Source organism: Phycodurus eques, chromosome 19, assembly GCF_024500275.1.
Source record: "Phycodurus eques isolate BA_2022a chromosome 19, UOR_Pequ_1.1, whole genome shotgun sequence".
In the NCBI taxonomy this organism is placed as follows: domain Eukaryota; kingdom Metazoa; phylum Chordata; class Actinopteri; order Syngnathiformes; family Syngnathidae; genus Phycodurus; species Phycodurus eques.
The window spans coordinates 17,058,441-17,078,985 of NC_084543.1; the positions used below are offsets into that span (position 1 = coordinate 17,058,441).

A 20,545-nucleotide genomic window follows, 5' to 3' on the forward strand; every position below is an offset into this window, starting at 1 on the left:
TATCTGTCAGGAGAAGGGTACAAAACTATTCCCAAGGCATTATTGAATATATCATGGAAGACAGTAAAAACAGTTATCATCAAGTCGTGAAAATATGGCACAGCAGTTACTTTACCAAGACCTTGATGAAAGACGAAAAGAAAACTGATCAGGGAAGCTGCCAAGAAGCCGACAGCAACATTGAAGGAGCTGCATGAATTTCTGACAGTACTGGCTTAACCTCAGCTTTAGTCCATGTGACAGCAATCTCCCATCTTCTTTATATGTATGTGCCATAGGGTAGGTAGAGCGTTATTGCAAATAAGAGTGGGCAAATATTGCCACATCAAAATATATCACACTGATGGACTCGTACACAAAAATACTGAGTTGAGAGGTTATATGTCACAGTTATGGTCTCATTTACATTTACATCACAAAAACCTGGCCTTTGAACTGGGGAGTGTAGATTTTTTTTTCATGTCCACTACATGTTTATTTTGAAAAATATATATTCTTAACTAACCAAATACCAATCATTGATATTAAAGTCCTGGATTTGTTTTGAATGAATGAAGGCTTTATTTTGAACATGTGCTAGTACACAGTAAAAACAAACAAATCAAAGTCGTCAAACAATACTTAAAAATGAATAAATACACCTTTGATTGTTAAAGTCCTTCTTTCTCCTGAGTGGGGAGAAGCATCACTTTTTTAATCCTACCTACCCTTTCTACCCTGGTCAGTCGGAATTGAATGTTCTATCCTGTCTTTGCACAGACAGCCACAAATTCACAACCATACGAAAATAGTAGCAAAAAAAAAAAAAAAAAACCTTCAAAGAAAAAGCTTTGGTTTTTAAAGTCCTTCTTTCTTCCTGTACTCTGGTTCATGCGGAGACATTGCGTTGCATTGTTTGAAAAAAAATGAACCAGATCAATGAACTTGAATTTTTGATTGTTAAAAAAAATAGCAGTGTCAATAAAGTACCTGAAAGCGATACTTGGGTAAAAGTACAAGCATCTTGAAAGTAAATAACTTTGCTAGAATTAAAATAATAAAAAATCAGACATTTACGACACTTAAGTATCAAAAGTAATTTTCTAATATAAAAGTTCTTTAGTTTTTTGTTATTTTTAATTTTCTTTGGAAGACTTTTAGGGGAAATGTATCGGAGTCAAATTTTCATTTTATTTGGGAAATGTAGTGGAGTAAAAGTGAAATATATGCCAGAAATATAACTAACAGCGTAAGGTACAGATATGTGAACATTCCACTTAAGTATGGTAATAAAGTATTTGTACTCTGTGACATTACAATACTGAAGGATAGGGAGTCTGTGTCATCTGTATAATTGATATTTTAAATTATCCTCATGTATCCTTTTTTGCATTATGGATAGTGATTGTAGTAAACATTTTTCAATACAGTATTGCCTCAAACCTCCACACAATAATTTTATGTGATAAAACAAGTGAACAATCCAGAGAATTAGGAATGTTTTGTGGTTCAGAGTTGATTTCTCCGACAACAAAAACAAATATTCAATAGTGTTCTGCAAATTATACTAATTTCAGTGTTTTCGGTATATTGAAAATACTCCATCAATTTAATATAATTAATTAATTGTTTTGGACCCAATACTGACCCCTAGGGGATGCCACAAGGGTATCCAATCAGGGGGACGAATATTATCCCAACTTCAAAAATTGGTTTCTCCGGGTACTCCGGTTTCTTCCCACTTCCCGAAAACATGCATTAATTGGAGACTCTAAATGATATGAATTATACCGCGGTACAACTTAAGAGAGACTTTTTACAATTTTATTGTATTTTTAAATAACCACACTGGTTGCAAGTTATGGTTGACAAATCTGTTTATATTTTACAGGTTTGAAGTTATGGGGCTTATTTGGAGCCCTTAATATTGTGTAAACATATTTTTGACAGAATTGTTTGCCCATGGATTTCATTACAGCAAGTGATCACGATGGCCAAGTTCTGTAAAATCCACCAAGATGTTTGGTGGGCTACCAATCCGTTTTTCTTTTTCTTTTTTTCCCCAGGACATAATCCAGCCATTGAAGTCGGTGCCTTAGGCTTTACTTACACCGAGGGGTAGAAACAGCACACAGCACATATCGAAACTGTTTAAAAGGAGTTTATGGGGTTGACATGAATGAATTGTAGCCCAGCCCTGTTTCATCCCTTGTCCATTTTAGGGACTTTGATGTTTTACACCAAAGACAAATCAGTTCAAATCAAAGGTTAGGGGGCTGAAATTTTTTCACACAAATTTTCATCCATCCATCCAGCCATTTTCCGTACATCTTCACTAGAGTCATGGTTGTGCTGGAGAGGCAGGGTACACCCTGAACTGCCAGCAAATCGCAGCCACATAATTCTGAACAAGTTAAACTTTAAAATGTCATCTGGGCGTAATGTCCAAGTGATTAGAATCAGGAGATTAGCAGCTTGGCTGTGCAAAAAAAAAAATGATTTGGTCTCTGACTTTTGGTGGATTAGGGGTGTAAATACACCTTCATTCGTTCAGTATTCATAGGAAAAGCATTTAAACTATATTGAAAAATATGATTTATAATGGGAATCAATGGTGCCACAAAACAGATAATAGTGTATAGTCAATGTTTATCTCCGATTTCCAATAACTTAAAAATTGCACCACAGTCTCATTTTAACTTGTTCAAAACTGTTTCAAAAAACATTTCAGCTCTCTAACCTTTAATTTTAACTAAATCTGATGGAAAACTTCAAAGTCCCAAAAATGTCCCAAAAATGGACAAGGGATGGATAAGAGCTGGACTACACTTCATTCAGGTAAACCCATCCATCTATCCATTTTCTACCGCTTAGACGAGGTCGGGTACAGGGGCGGTAGCTGTAGCAGGGACGCCCAGACTTCCCTCTCCCCATCCACTTCATCCAGCTCTTCCGGGGGGATCCCGAGGCGTTCCCAGGCCAGCCGAAAGACGTAGTCTCTCCAGCGTGTCCTGGGTCGTCCCCGGGGTCTCCTCCCGGTGGGACGTGCCCGGAACACCTCACCAGGGAGGCGTCCGGGAGGCATCCGAATCAGATGCCTCAGCCACCTCATCTGGCTCCTCTCGATGTGAAGGAGCAGAGGCTCTACTCTGTGATACCCCTTGTATCCGGGTTCTTGTTCTTTCGGTCACGACCTACAGCTCATGACCATTGGTGAGGGTAGGAACGAAGATCGACTGGTAAATTGAGGGCTTCGCCTTTTGGCTTAGCTCCTTCTTTACCACAATGGACTGATACAAAGTCCACATCACAGCAGACGATGCACCATTGCACTGTCAATCTTCCGTTCCATTCTTCCCTCACTCGTGAACAAAACCCGAAGATACTTGAACGCCTCCACTTGGGGTAGGATCTCATCCCCGACCTGGAGAGGGCATGCCACCCATTTACGACTGAGGACCATGGTCTCAGATTTGGAGGTGCTGATTCTCATCCCAGCCGCTTCACACTCGGCTGCGAACTGCTCCAGTGAGAGTTGGAGGTCACGGCCTGATGAAGCCAACAGAACCACATCATCAGAAAAAAGCAGAGATGCAATACTGAGGCCACCAAACTGGACCCCCTCTACGCCTTGGCTGCGCCTAGAAATTCTGTCCATAAAAGTTATGAACAGAATCGGCAACAAAGGGCAGCCTTGGCGGAGTCCAACCCTCACTGGGTACGAGTCCGACTTACTGCCGGATATGCAGACCCAACTCTGACTCCGGTCGTACAGGGACAGCTCGTATCAGGGGGTTCGGTACCCCATACTCCCGAAGCACCCTCCACAGGACTCCCCGAGGGACACGGTCGAACGCCTTCTCCAAGTCCAGAAAGCACATGTAGACTGGTTGGGCGAACTCCCATGCACCCTCGAGGACCCTGCCGAGGGTGTAGAGCTGGTCCACTGGACGAAAACCACAGTGCTCCTCCTGAATCTGAGATTCGACTTCCCGACAGACCCTCCTCTCCAGCACCCCTGAATAGACCTTACCAGGGAGGCTGAGGAGTGTGATCCCCCTGTAGTTGGAACACACCTTCTTAAAAAGGGGGACCACCACCCCAGTCTGCCAATCCAGAGGCACTGTCCCCGATGTCCACGCGTTGTTGCAGAGGCGTGTCAACCAGGACAGCCCCACAACATCAAGGGCCTTTCGGAACTCCGGGCGAATATCATCCACCCCCGGGGCCCTGCCACCGAGGAGCTTTTTAACTACCTCTGTGACCTCAAACCCAGAGATAGGAGAGCCCGCCTCAGAGAAGCCACACTCTGCTGCCTCATGGGAAGGTGTGTCGGTGGAATTGAAGAGGTCTTCGAAGTATTCTCCCCACCGACTCACAACGTCCCGAGTCGAGGTCAGCAGCGCCCCATCCACACTATACACAGTGTTGGTGGTGCACTGCTTGCCTCTCTTGAGACGTCGGATGGTGGACCAGAATTTCCTCGAAGCCGTCCGGAAGTCCTTCTCCATGGCCTCACCGAACTCCTCCCATACCCGAGTTTTTGCTTCAGCGACCACCAGAGCTGCATTCCACTTGGCCAGCCGGTACCCATCAGCTGCCTCAGGAGTGCCACAGGCTAAAAAGGCCCAATATGACTCCTTCTTCAGCATGACGGCATCCCTCACCATTGGTGTCCACCAACGGGTTCGGGGATTGCCGCCACAACAAGCACATATGGCCCCTCCCACAGGTAGTGAGCCCATGGGAAGGGGGACCCACGTTACCCTTTCGGCTGTGCCCGGCCCTGCACCCATGGGTGGGGGGGCCCCGGTGACCCACGTCCGGGCAAGGGAAAACGAAGTCCATTGTTTGTCGTCATCATTAGGGGTCTTTGAGCCGTGCTTTGTCTGATCCCTCGCCTAGGACCTGTTTGTCATGGGTGACCCTGCCAGGGGCATAAAGCCCCAGACAACATAGCTCCTAGGATCACTGGAACACACAAACCCCTCCACCACGACAAGGTGACGGCTCAAGGAGGGAATATATATATATATATATATATACACATACGCACGTATATACACACACACACACACACACACATATATATATATATGTATGTGTGTATAAATATACAAATATATATAAATATACACATATATATACACGTTTATATATATATATATTTTTTTTTTTTTTTAAAATTTGTATTATTTATATATATAGTTTTCTCCGGGCACTCCGGTTTCCTCCAACATCCCAAAAACATGCATGGTAGGTTTATTGAAGTCTCTAAATTGCCCCTAGGTGTGAATGGTTGTTTGTTTATGTGTGCCCTGCGATTGGCCGGCAACCAGTTCAGGTACCCCGCCTCCTGCCTGAAAATAGCTGGGATAGGCTCCAGCACTCCCACGATCCTAGTGAGGATAAGCGGCTCAGAAAATGGATGGATGGATGGATATAAATACACACATATATATATAAAAGGCCCAAATATGGGGGGGGGGGGGGGGGTCCACTGTACACACTTCAGAACCTTTATGGAGACCATAATGAAGAATTGCTTTGAAAATCATTGCAGACAATACACCATCATGTATGTCTTGCTCACCCTAGCAAACCATTAGTATCTTAATTTAGCTAGCAAAAACAAAATGTTCTATTCCATTCACTCAGGGAGCTTCCATTGCATTGCTGATTATGGTATAGATTAGCATAGCCTGTAAAGAAAAGATGACATCACTAATACAGGCTGTACTAATTAAAGCCAGAACCATCATATCCATAGGCGCCAGCTCCCCCACAACCCTTTTGAGGACAGGCACAGAAAATGGATGGATGGACGGACCAACATGTAAAAAAATTGGAAAATATCATACCTTCAGTTCAGATGAAAGATGTTGGCTTTTGACGGAACATGCAAACATTGACATTCAGCTCAATCAGTTTTTAGGGTAATTTCACTCTGGAAACAAATACATTTAAATGGAAATTGTGGAACCTATCTTCTGGTCCTCATAATCGAGGCTTTTCATAATCACATCATAAATTTACAGATAAGGTTTGTGCAACAGAAGTTGCAAAATTTAAGTAATTTACACTTCAGAGCTTCTATGCAGGTTACCACAAGGCTATAGTTTACAGATAGTCCCCAAACTAAGGAGCAACATCAGAAGCAAACTTAACGCACCCAATATCAAACACTATAATTTAGGAAGCAAAATACAGTATCTCATTAAATGATTACATCCTAATGTTGAACAACAATCTTGGCTGGAACTTGAACAGATAGACTGAAATAGCACCAAAGTTTCAGACCTCCCATTTATCAGCGCAAATCTCAAATGCCACATTTGTTTTAATCAGAATCAGAATCATCTTTATTTGCCAAGTATGTCCAAAAAATACACAAGGAATTTGTCTCCGGTAATTGGAGCCACTCCAATTATTGCTGCCACTTTATCTGCTTGGCGGCAAAGATGCCCCAGCCACCTCATCTGGCTCCTCTCGATGTGGAGGAGCAGCGGCTCTACTCTGAGATCCTCCCGGATGACCGAGCTTCTCACCCTATCTCTAAGGGAGAGCCCGGACACCCTGCGGAGGAAACTCATTTCGGCCACTTGTATCCGGGATCTTGTTCTTTCGGTCACGACCCAAAGCTCGTGACCATAGGTGAGGGTAGGAACGTGGATCGACCGGTAAATCAAGAGCTTCGCCTTTTGGCTTAGCTCCTTCTTTCCCACAACGGATCGATACAAAGTCCGCATCACTGCAGATCCTGCACCGATCCGCCTGTCAATCTCCCATTCCATTCTTCCCTCACTCGGGAACAAGACCCCAAGATACTTGAACTCCTCCTCTTTGGGCAGGATTTCATCCACGACCTGGAGAGGGCACGCCACCCTTTTCCAATTGAGGACCATGGTCTCAGATTTGGAGGTGCTGATTTTCATCCCAGCCACTTTACACTCAGCTGCGAACTGCTCCAGTGAGAGTTGGAGGTCACGGCTTGATGAAGCCAACAGAACCACATCAACTGCAAAAAGCAGAGATGCAATACTGAGGCCACCAAACCGGACCCCTTCTACAGCTCGGCTGCGCCTAGAAATTCTGTCCATGAAAGTTATGTACAGAATCGGTGACAAAGGGCAGCCTTGTTGGAGTCCAACCCTCACCGGAAAGGAGTCCGACTTACTGCCGGATATGCTTCCGTGGACTCAACGACATCACCATCAAGAATAAATCCCTGCTGCCCCTCATTGGCCTTTCATTTGAACCCCTGTGCAACGCTCAGATCTTCACCAAGTTGGACCTGCGCAACGCCGATCACCTCAACTGCATCAGAAAGGGGGATGAGTAGAAAACAGCCTTCAATACCCCCATAAGACATTTCGAATGCCATGTGAGTCCTGTTTTGTCAAGGCTGCTATCTGGGAGATCAGAATCAGAATCATCTTTATTTGCCAAGTATGTCCAAAAACACACAAGGAATTTGTCTCCGGTAGTTGGAGCCGCTCTAGTACGACAACAGACCACTTACAGAACACTTTGGAGACATAAAGACACTGACAAAAAAAAACAAAAAAAACTTGTCACTGAGCAGTAAAGGGTTGCTAGTTATCTGGTAATGCCGGTACATTTATTTTTTTATTTTTTTTGACAATTGTGCAAAAAGATGCAGAGTCCTCTAGCACTTAGAGCAGTTCGAATGACTAATATTGCAATAGTCCGGTGCAATGACCATTGTGCAAAGGGCGCTGAGACTTCAAGGAGTGTATGCGGTTTAAAGTGACGAGTAGTGCGATCATCTGGGACAATGTCGGTTGTGCAAATGTTACAGATACTCCTCAATCAGTGTGCAAATGGAGCAGATGCTACTCTGGCATGAGTGGCCAGTATATGCAAATAGTGCAGTATGGCGAGTCAACTACAGTGAGTGCACGAGTAATACATAATTGGCCCCACAGAAATGTGACAACGAACTCAAGTCAAAAAATGTCCAGCTTGTTGTAATGGAATTATAGGTTAGGTGTTTAAGAAGTTGATCGCGAGAGGGAAGAAGCTGTTGGAATGTCTACTCGTTCTAGTTTGCATTGATCGGGAGCGCCTACCTGAGGGAAGGAGCTGGAAGAGCTGGTGACCGGGGTGCAGAGGGTCAGAGAGGATTTTGCACGCCCTTGTCTTAGTTCTGGCAGCGTGCAAGTCCTTAATGGTGGGTAGGGGTGTACCGACAATCCTTTCAGCAGTTTTGATTGTCCGTTGCAGTCGGAGTTTGTCCTTTTTTGTAGCAGCACCAAACCAGACTGTGATGGAAGAACACAGGACTGATTCGATGACCGCTGTGTAGAACTGTCTCAGCAGCTCCGGTGGCAGGCCGTGCTTTCTCAGAAGCCGCAGGAAGCACATCCTCTGCTGGGCCTTTTTGAGGACGGAGTTGATGTTGGTCGCCCATTTCAGGTCCTGAGAGACTATAATTCCCAGGAACTTGAAGGTCTCGACGGTTGACACAAGGCAGCTGGACAACGTGAGGGGCAGCTGTGGCGAAGGATGCCTCCTGAAGTCCACGATCATCTCTACAGTCTTGAGCGTGTTCAGCTCCAAGTTGTGTCGGCCTCACCACAGCTCCAGCCGCTCCACTTCCTGTCGATATATTTGAAACTGTCCTTTTCAAATCTGCAGTAGAAGGTATTCAAGTCGTTGGCTAGTGTGCTATTGTTCTCACCTTGGGGGGATCGTCGCTTGTAATTTGTCAGCGATTGGAATGCATGCCAGACTGATTTAGAGTCATTTGTGCTAAACTGTTTTTCCAACTTTGCTGCATAGTTCCTCTTTGCAATGTTAATTTCTTTAGTCAGCTGGTTTCTAGCTCGATTATACAGGGCCCTGTCCCCGCTCTGATATGCATCCTCCTTAGCTTGGCAAAGCTGCTTAAGTTTAGCAGTGAACCACGGCTTGTTGTTGTTGAATGTGCAAAATGATTTTGTTGGTACACACAGATCTTCACAGAAACTGATATAGGATGTAACAGTGTCCGTATATTCATCCAGGCTGTCAGCTGAATTTTCAAAGACACTCCAGTCTGTGCAGTCTAAACAGCTTTGAAGTTCCATCTTTGCTTCATTGGTCCACTTTTTCACTGTTTTCACTGTAGGCTTCGCGCATTTAAGTTCTTGCCTGTACGTCGGTATTAAGTGAATTAAGCAGTGATCAGACGAGCCCAGGGCTGCACGAGGTATAGCACGGTATGCGTTTTTTACCGTAGTGTAGCAGTGGTCTAAAATATTATTTTCCCTGGTAGGACAGTTGATGTGCTGCTTGTATTTAGGGAGTTCGTGATTGAGTTTAGCTTTGTTAAAGTCCCTGAGAATAATGAGGGGTGAGTCCGGGTGTTTTTTTTCAATTTCCTTGACTTGTTTGGCGAGCGTTAGCAATGCGGTGTTCGTGTTAGCTTGAGGCGGAATGTAGACTCCAGCCAGTATGAATGATGCAATCTCACGTGGCGAGTAGAATGGTTTACAGTTCAAAAACAGCGACTCCAAATGCGGGCTGCAGTGTGTGCTGAGCTCCGTGACGTCCGTACACTATTTTTCGTTGCTATAGAAGCATATCCCGCCGCCTTTTGTTTTCCCCGATGATTCCATGTCGCTCGATGAATTTGGGGAGGAAAGCCGGGAAGCATGACGTCGCCGTCGGGTACAGCGTCGCAAAGCCAGGTCTCTGTGAAGCACATGGCCGCGGAACGCCCGAAGTCTTTACTGGTCTTTAACAGAAGGTGAAGCTCGTCCATTTTGTTGTGTAGGGAGTGTACATTCGCGAGGTGGATCGACGGGAACGCCAATCTATATCCTCTCTTGCGGAGTTTCACCTAAATGCCGCCACGCTTCCCTCTGTGGCGCCGTTTTCCGTCTCCATGCGTCGAAAACCGCGGACGCCGCTCCGGTGAGTAACTCGGAGGAAAAAACTGAGCGGATTTGCGAAAGTTGGTGACAGAAAGTCCGGAGTAGCCTCCATGATGGTTAGCAGGTCTCCCCTTGTGTAAGTGAGGGACGAAAAACATAAAAACAAAAACAATACTAGAGAGCGCGGCACGGTGGACGACTGGTTAGAGCGTCAGTCTCACAGTTCTGAGGACCAGGGTTCAGTCCCCAGCCCCGCCTGTGTGGAGTTTGCATGTTCTCCCCGTGCCTGCGTGGGTTTTCTCCGGGCACTCCGGTTTCCTCCCACATCCCAAAAACATGCATTAATTGGAGACTCGAAATTGCCCGTTGGCATGACTGTGAGTGCGAATGGTTGTTTGTTTCTATCTGGCCTGCGATTGGCTGGCAACCAGTTCAGGGTGTACCCCGCCTCCTGCCCGATGACAGCTGGAATAGGCTCCAGCACGCCCGCGACCCTAGTGAGGAGAAGCGGCTCAGAAAATGGATGGATGGATGGAATACTAGAGAGCGCGTTACCGAGGCGACCACACTGGTAGGCGCCATCTTGCATTGAATGAGTGGTTAAGGCATTTCAGTGGGGTTTCTGCTCCAAACTCACCTGTAATTATAGAATCACCCGAACCCTCCAATTCCTCCAGCAAGAACTCTGGTGGCCCAGCCTAGCGAAAGACATCCGGGAGTTTTTCCTAGCCTGCTCCGTCTGTGCCCGGGGAAAAGCCTCACATCAGCCCCCAGCTGGTCTGCTGGATTTGCCTTGGACTTCATTACCAGCCTACACCCCTCGAAAGGTAACACCGTCATTCTTACCATCATAGATTGCTTTTCCAAGTGTGTCCACTACCTACCCCTTCCCAAGTTACCCTCTGCTCTTAAGACCGCTAACCATCTCGTCCTTCACGCGTTCAAACTTCACGGAATACCCATAGACATTGTCTCGGACCGAGGTCCAACGGCCAGACCGAGCGGGCAAATCAAAATCTGGAGTCTGCTCTTCGTTGCGTTGCCGCACGCAATCCAGCCTCCTGGAGCACCTATCTCCAGTGGGTTGACTATGCCCATAACTCCTTCACCACCACCGCCACAGCTATGTCTCCCTTCATGGCATGCTATGGTTTCCAACCCCCTCTGTTTAAGGAGCAGGAGCATTCCGGTGGCGGTTCCTTCAGTGAGGGAGCACCTGCGGCGGATCCGAACAATTTGAAAGGACGTCAGGGCAGCTCTTACTCATTTGGTCGAAAGGACCAAGTGGTTGGCTGATCTTCATCGCTTTCCTACATACATGGTGGGACAGATGTTGTGGCTCTCCTTCTATGACCTCCCTCTCCAAACAGAATCACATAAGCTCGCGCCACTGTTTAGTGGACCTTTCCCGGTTACCAAAGTCATCAATCCCACCTCTGTACAGTTAAAGTTACCCCAGTCCCTCAGGATCCATCCCACGTTACATGTTTCTCTGCTCAAGCCTCCAGTGCTCTTAGCTCTCCAGCCGTACCCCCTACGGCCCCCCGTGTCATCAACTCCCATCCTGCCTTGACAGCATCACGCATCCTGGATGCGCGGGGGTAAGGGCGTTTCAGTTCCTCATGGATGGAGGGGTTATGGGCCGGAGGAAAGTTCCTGGATATCTTGTAAGCTCATCCTGGATGACTCTCATCAGGGATTTTTATGCGGCCCACCCTGGGAAGCCTGGGAGGATGCTGGGAGGCGTCCATTGAGCGGCGGCGGGGTTGGGGGGTGTACAGTGATGATCTGTGCCCTGTAGTTCCTCTGCGGAGCATGGGTGGCACTTTCTTCCTCTTTTCTCTCTCTCACGAGCACTAATCACCTCCTGACCCACCCCAACCACTTTGCCAAACTCACTTACTTACCTGTTCACCCTCCAGTCTCCTGCATGCTCCCTGTACCTTTGGAGCCATGCCTTGGAACTCTCGACCTCGCGCTATCCTCAATAAATCCCCTTCCAACTGCTTCCTTTGTCTCCGTCGGCTTTTCGGTCCAGTCTAATACCATTTGGTTACCAACCGTCACATAAAATCCAATAAGCGTTGTTCATATCTCACTATTAACTCCATTACCAACCATTCAATCAATATGTTGTGAATTTCCTCTTACAGATCGTGGTTCAAGGAGAATAATTTACTTATTTTCAATAATAAAATGCACATTTAAAATTTCTGTGCAATTAACCATTTTTTAATGTTAATTACACTCATTAAGACAAGCAGAAGTATCATATTGAAAATTTTATTCAATTTTATTTGTTTTTACTTTGAAAATGGGTCAATTTGACATAACAGGAGGGTTAAAGAACTTTAGGAGAGGAAACAAACATAACCATGTGAGCACAACCACAGTTTTTTTTCTCGGTCAAGGAGGTTTTTTGATCATCATCATCATGGTTTAATTGTTCATTTTTGTTCAATTGTGGTGAGAATTCAAAATCAATCCACACATTGAGTCCTTTTAAAATATCAAACAGTTCAAAAAGAATACCTGTTATTTACAATGTGCTAAATCAAAAGAAAAATATAAGTCTAATGTTACACCTATTATACCTACTCAGCTAAGCAGAAGTTCCATACTGAAAATCAAATCAAATAAAACCACTAAAAAAAAAAAAAAACTTTTTAAAACAAGTCAATTTGACCCACAACATAGCAGGAGGGTAAAAGTCAGCACCCTCAGAGTACTTAATTCATATTACTAATATTCATATATGTTTCCAATATTCTGAAAATACTGTTGAATGTATGTTTGAATAGAATTCAGCAGTGGTCTTATAAATTCAACGCTTATGTCCCTTCATTCTTGTTTACTTCTGTTTTCTTCCAGTTTTCATTTTGTTTACTTTCTGTTTGACTATTGGACGGTTTGTGTTTTTTAACTAAAGGACCCAACATTTCCGATGACTACACAATTCACATCAGCATACCCCAGCTCATCAAGTCAAATGGTTTCACAGTAAATGCAATCATCATTGATGCATGGTAAATATAAAATACAATATAAACATTATACCCCATCATCACAAAAGTCACCAAATTATTCACCCATACTTTACTTGATATAATAATTGTGTTAATGTGGAAAACGTTGACTTACCAGGCACATGTATGATATCCTACTTGCAACTCAGCCCTGCTTGTGCAGCATGTTGCTTTCCTGGGCTGCTCAGACTGCTCACGCGTTGCGTGTGACTGGAGCCGACAGCTCCACCTTTTAAAATGTATCTATGCACCGCAAACTCAAGGCGTTCAACTTGACAACACCAGGAATTAGCTCCCCGAGCGTCGAGTTCATTCTTTGGCGTAAAAAAATGGTGGTCAAAATGAAATTTGGAATATTAAGAAATGAATTTACATAGTGACGAGTGAGGGAGCAGGTACAGGGCTCATATGCTTTAAATGCCTTTTACTGTCAGCATATCGGCAGAAGAAAGAAATCTCAAGAAAATGAAGAATACTTTATACGGCAGTCCTTACTCCCAAGGTCCAAGTCAAAGTAGTCAACATAATGAGGCATTTGTATGTAATTGGGTCATTTTCATATAATTTGCTATATAATGGTAAAGACAATTAATTAATTTTACTCATATGGGCACGCCCGCGACCCTTGTGAGGATAAGTGGTACAGAAAGTGGATGGAAGGATGGAATATTTGAAGTGTTGCCAGTTGTTATCCCTTAAAAGGTCATAAAAAAAAATCTTAAGTCATATTTTTCAAACATTGCCAAAATGTCTTTACTGTTAGGTATCCGGAATGAAGTTTCATGATTTGCAACACGTTTTATGAAGCTGCAAATTCCATTTTTGGATATGCTCCCATTTTTTAAAATGCCTTTTCCATGAAAACTAACATAAATGCATCTTATCGTCTTCAGAGTTCCTTTTTTTGGGGCGGGGTTCTTTAACGAACGATCCTTCTTTGTCACTCAAGCTGTCTTTACCGTTACTGCCGCTGGAGAGAGCCTCGTTATGTTATTGCACAACACCACAGGGATCTGTGAGCTGAAGTGCCAGCATGAGGCGGACATTTTGCATTCACAAACAGCAAAATAATTAGTGTTAATTTCTGATATATGAATGAATACGGATGAATTTGTGAAAGTATTGCATATTTCTACCGTCATTACAATTGTATAAAGACGAGAGCAATCGGTTTAATTAGTTAGGATCATTTAAGCGCTTGTAACCGTCGAGTTTGAAGGGCAACACATATAAATTGAGCAACTCACACAATTTTTATGAAGCCGTTTATGTCTTAACCATGAACCACTTTTGTCTTTACCATCATGCAAGAAGTGTATTTCGGTGGGCAACCCCCATTTGCTCTGTCAATAAGGATTTCCTTTACTATGAATGCCTAAAATGTGAAATCATCAATAGCTTTTTGAAAATAGGACTTTTAAGTGTGGGTGTTTCAGCATGGTAGACATTTACCCATATTTACCCAAGGCGGCATAACAAAAATGAGCTAAATTAGAATTTTGAGAGTCTTTACTGTATTGATGGAAATATAAGAAAATGACAAATGCTTCCTTTTTGTTGCTTAATTCATCGTTCAGGAGATGATGGTGGCCACATGATTTTCTTTCTCCTCATTTCAGTGCTCTACCTGCCAATCAAAACATCTTTCCTTCCCAGTTGTGATTAAAAAAAAAAAAAAAAATGTAATTAAATTTTATTTTACTACATCCGTTGGTGTGTGTATTCTGAACTTCCCCTGGCATTTCCCCTTTAAGCATGTCATGGAATCTGTGCCCTTTGTGATTCAGTTCTATGGTCAGGAAGCCCACACAACTCATCTCTGTTCATTATTCCTGTTGGCTCTGGAAATCCTTTTAAGGGATCTTTGCCATGCATCATCTATTCTCTCTCTCACCATCCCTAATTCCAGACACTTAATTTCAAGCAGCTGCTCAAGATATACATAACCAAGCATTGAGCAGAAGACATTTGCATAATACGCACTTGTATAATGTTCCAGTACTCTTCATTTTTTCCTTTTCATGAAGCATAAACCAGAGCCCCTCAAAATATTTTGAACTGTCAGGTATTTCTCACCATTCGTTGCGAACAAACCTCTCCAGTTGTCTCAGGTCTGAAGGGTGCCTTCTCCAGACTGCATGTTTCAGCTCTTCCAAAGACGTTCAACAGGATTTAGTGTTTTGGAAGCTGTGTTTGTAACTTACAACCCCAATTCCAATGAAGTTGGGATGTTGTGTTAAACATAAATAAAAACAGAATACAATGATTTCAAAAGCCAGCATCTGTGATGGTACAGGGCTGTGTTAGTGCCAATGGCATGGGTAACGCACACATCTGTGAAGGCACCATCACTGCTGAAAGGTACATACAGGTTTTGGAGAAACATATGCTGCCATCCAATTGACGTCTTTTTCGCCCCTGCTTATTTCAGCAAGACAATGCCTAACCACATTCTTGCACGTATTACAACAGCGTGGCTTCGTAGTAAAAGAGTGCGGGTACTAGACTGGCCTGCCTGCAGTCCAGACCTGTCTCCCATTGAAAATGTGTGGCGCATGATGAAGCGTAAAATACGACAACGGAGATCCCGGACCGTTGAACAGCTGAAGTTGTACACCAAGCAAGAATGGGAAAGAATTCCACCAACAAAGCTTCAACAATGAGTGTCCTCAGTTCCCAAACGTTTATTGAATGTTGTGAAAAGAAAAGGTGACGGAACACAGTGGTAAACATGACCCTGTCGCAGCTTTTTTGGAATGTGGTGCAGCCATAAAATTCTAAGTTCATGATTAATTGCTAAAAACAAAGTTTATCAGTTGGAACATTAAATATCTTGTCTTTGTACCGTAATCAATTAAATATAGGTTGAACATGATTTGCAAATCATTGTATTCTGTTTTTATTTCTGTTTAACACAACGTCGCAACTTCATTGGAATTGGGGTTGTATTTGATGCATATGTTCCTGAAGGCTCTGGATGTTGTGTAGATGTCTTGGTTGACACCTCTTCATCACAGTGATAAACTTGGTGTGATGGCTCCCCTTTTTAAGAAGGGAGGTTGCATTTCAACTACAGGGGAATCACAACCCTCAGCCTACCTGGTAAGTATATTTGGGGAATCTATCGATGAGAGTCAATTGGAAAAGTCAACCTCGGATTCAGGATGAGTATTGCGGTTATTGTCCTGGCTGCGCAACAGTGGACTCAACAGAATTCTGGACTGTGCGTGGGAGTTTGCCAATTCATCTACAGGTTCTTTGTAGACTTGGAGAGCGCAGGTGTCCTTAGGGTGTCCTATGGAGGTTGCCCGATCCCCTGATATGGCACATGCAGCCACTGTACAACCAGTGCCAGAGTTTGGTCTGGCAGTAAGTTGAATGCGTCTTCAGTGAGGGATGGAATCCGTCAACTGTCCTTTGTCACAGATTCTGTTTGTAACTTTGATGGACATTTCTCTGAACAGCTCTGGGTAGCGCAGGGTTCTGTCTAGTTTGGTGGTCTCAGTAATGATGTCTTTTTTTGCAGATGTTCTGAAGGCTTAATCAGGCTGTGATCAATCCTCACTGGAGCAGTTCGCAGCCAGTGTTGCCACAATTACCTTACTTTACTGATTACTTAATTTCAAAAGTAACTATGTTAGAAAAAGTAACTTTTTAGTTTCTTCCACCAGCTGTCAAGTCGCAGGAATATCACTTATCCATAGTACTAAAAAAAAGCATTAGCTTAACCGTACCCATTATTTGGTAATGTATGCCATACAAGTTACAGAATGACGTCATCAACATGAACAAATAACTTAAATGCGTAGTTGAAGCCACATTAAATGAGCAACTTCGTGCAGACTTGACATGCCAAATAGCCACCTAAATATAGACAAGCACACCTTTCTCAGTACACTTTAAAGAGTGTGTGGGTGTGTGTGTGTGTGTTTGTGCATAGTGTACAACGAACCTTAGTAGTCCTCTTTAGAGAAACTTGTTGTATTTCAGTTTAAGTATGCCAATCCCTCGTCACCGTCCATTGTGTTTGCACCGCTGGCTGCTTGGGTACACGAGTTGACTGACTATGTGCGGAAAACGTGCAACACGTCACGCAACGTCATCGCCCCAGACGGCTCCGTTTATAAATATTTCGCCTTTTTTCGATATTGTAGTTAGTCGTTGTGTGCATTTTAGTTATGGATAGTTAAGAATCTAGTGTGTTTCCTGTGTTTTAGTGGTTATTATGAAAACAAATGCTGAAAAATGGTCTGCACTTATGACATGCACCGTGACTGAATCAAGTGTCTTGGTTATTTACTTTCCACATGTTCCCAAGCATGTTTGCTAATGATAAATATCTGTTGCCTGAGGAGAAATAACATATTTTAATCTCAAAAGCATATTAAGATCTGGTTCTTGTGAGCTAAAACCTGAACTATTGGCAGATGAATCAAAGGAACTGTAATCTGACTTCTCTAATATAAGAAGTAAGATTACTTCTGATGTCACCGGACCACATTTTTTGAGTAATGCGTTACTGGCTTCACTGTACGCAGCAAAGTGTGAAGTGGCAGTGGATGGATGAATGAATATAGCAAACTTTCATCCATATTTTATGTGCCTTTTGTCACAGGGTTTAGGGTTGTCGAAGGAGAGGAAGGCAACGCAACAACGTGGAGGACCCACGTGTCAAAACATCGTCACAGACAGGGACAATGACACCTGACAATGACTTACCACAATGACATGCGACAATGACAATGAACCGACAAGAAGTGAAGAAAAAACAGGGAACTAAATGCACACAGATTGGCGAGACAACGAGGAACACCTGCACAAGACACGAGTGGCTGTGGAGAGAGCTGATTGGTCGACACAAGGTAGGTTGACGAGAACAGGTGGACACAATAACTAAATGAGCACACGACAAACATGGAACAAAACTAAACACAACCCAAACCAAAACGCAGACCATGACACCTTTATCACTAACTAAATGTCTATTAAACAGAGTGATAGAAAATCAGATGCCATTTTCTTTTCAAAAGGATGCAGTGGATGGAAAATGACACGCAGATATACAACAAAACCTACTTAACACAAACTTCTTGTGACATAGCTCCTGTTTTTGTAAAATAATAATAATAATAAGAATAATTGAAGCTATATATCAAATATTCAAAGGCATTGCTTTACACAAAACACGAACTCTTGTTCTGTATTATGGCAGAAGACCATACTGGGGGGAGAAAAAAAAGACCATAAAGTAGCCCTTTAATGCAATGAACATTGGCACGTATTCCATAGCTCTGGACTAATATAGATATATATTCTGTATAGGCTTATTTTTTTATGGTTTTTAACACATATTGGCCTGGTTATATTTCGGCCGAAGTCCTACTTGATCTGTGACACACACCAGAAGCACGTCTGATTTCCCCCCAACGAGTTAACATACTCAGTTGGCTCACAACCAAGCCTGTAGTATTACTGTCACCTTTCTTTTGACAATAAGTGAAAATAGTGTGGTTAAATACATTTGTGTCGGCTTTTTTTGTTGTTGTTGGAATCGAACCAGCCACCTCAGGTAAGTGATTCATTCCCTCTCACGTGTTTTGTGGGCTGTTTTTTTTGGGGGGGTGAATGCATTGCTCACCTTTTGAAAGATATTTTTGGAAGACAAACATAACACAGGCGCTACCGTTGATGGAGTTTTTTTTTCATGATCAGTGCCGAAAGGGGACTCTTATATGCAAGGCTGGACTTCAATGTACAAAGATGGTCATCGCGCCGTATTCGAACCATTTTAATCAATGACCGCGTAATAAATTACCGATTTTTTTGAGCGTATTAAATTAGTGATTGGACATAATTTTGGGGTCCTATAGCTGTTGCATACCGTAGTAACAGCCCATAACGTAATAACGGCCCATTAACGTAATAAATTTGGCTTTTTAAAAATGTAATAGGCCCATAACGTAATAACTGGCCAATAATGTCATAAAAGTCCTGAACCTTTAACGTAATAACTATTGGACAATGACATATAACTTCTTATGTTATTGGATGATTATTACGTTATTGGCCTAGTAAAATAAAGACATATTTGTAAATGTAATAACTGAGCCCATAACCTAATATTCAAATGACGTCATGGGACTATTAAATGTTTTTAAAGTAAAATTTATTTCGTTATGGGGAAAAAATAGAATGCACCTTCTGTCAAAATAATGGATGACCGGAAGTGATGTCACCAACTGGAACTGGCGTCATCAATTGTTGACGGAAGTGCTGTTGATGGAAACTGGAAGTGATGTCCCGGATATGGCATCATCGTTTGTTGCCGGACGTGACGTAAGTAACGTTAGCGGATGTGACGCCACCGACCTGAAGTGTTGTTGTTTGTCGGAAGTCTAACGGAAACCAGAAGGCGGTAAATGTGACGGGAAATGGTGGTGTGGAACGTGGTCCGCTCCATGTTTCAACCTACCCAGACTAAATATGTTTAGAACATGTCCAAGACTTGTATTGACCCCCTCAATAAACGCCATAACCCTCTTCCACCAGTAGAGGGCCTCTCTTTTTATTTATTTTTTTATTTTTATCCCAATGAAACAAACAACAACCTCTGAAGACATGCCCGGACATGTCCAAAGCAGTGACATAAAAAAAAAAACTATGATTCAAAACTTACAATGAGAACAGTTGCACAACTATGATCAGCAAGACGCGAAGGGCTGTTGTTGCCGGAAGTTTTGCTGTCGGAAGTGTTGTTGTGATGTCAGTGGAAATAGGGCGGGATACATGATGTCAGCGGATGTGACGGCATCGGTTGTTGCCGGAAATCTAACCGGAAATGAGGTTACCGCTATGTTGCCCCTAACCCCTGGAATTCCCAGGGAAATGATTGACGTCGTTAGGGAATTGTTAGAAATTACTGGCTGCACGCTTACACAACACTGCATACATACACTTTTATTTGATACATCCCATTACATATACATATCCAGATGTCCTTATAAACATATAATTGCATGGCACTTACTCGCACCGACACAGCAAACGCACACCATATCAACATAGGGTGCGTTGGGAAGTTCACTCTGGGTGCGCTCTCCGCAACCCGGAACCTTTGGTAACTCAGAGCGTTGGTAGAGTGTGTGTGCCACTCGATGTCAGTAAAACTAACACATTCAATATGGAGTCTGTACTGACGCATCCCTAGCCATAGCCAACACGTTCAGTCGTAAAGTTATATAAAGTGGAACACGCTCTGTCTCTGGGTGCCGCGGTCTTGGGGCGCGATGGGAGCATCGGACTGAATTTCCGAACAGACCCCAAACACTATGCTGAAGCTAGGATTCGTCGGCGACTTCAAGATGTCACAGCGGGAAGCAGCTTTGCCTATAAGACAAGCGGACAAGAACTTATGCGATCTCTTTTCCATGGGCATTTTTCTGAACCAAGTGGAGAGCCCAGCGCTGAACCATTTCCAAACTTATTGTTTGACTTTTTAGTTTCGAATAAATTGTTGCCTAATCATTGAAGTTTTACCTTGAGCAGAATAAAACAACCGGGCAATAGAGGTTTCTACGGCTGGCAGGTTATAACCAGGCCGCAACTTAACTTTGTGCTCTTTTCCGAACCTCGAACACAATAGACATGTCCCCAAGAGGG

The 20,545-nt window shown here is 43.4% G+C and overlaps 1 protein-coding gene across 1 annotated transcript in view; it reads right to left on the reverse strand.

Annotated features, from left to right (window-relative positions):
• Positions 1-13,083, reverse strand: part of chrm3b (cholinergic receptor, muscarinic 3b) — a 34,137-nt gene extending 21,054 nt beyond the window's left edge. The window contains exon 1 of the mRNA XM_061706052.1: positions 13,002-13,083. The gene's annotated coding sequence lies outside the window, so the exon portion shown is untranslated. The remainder of the gene's footprint in view (positions 1-13,001) is intronic.
• Between the last annotated feature and the right edge of the window lie 7,462 nt (positions 13,084-20,545).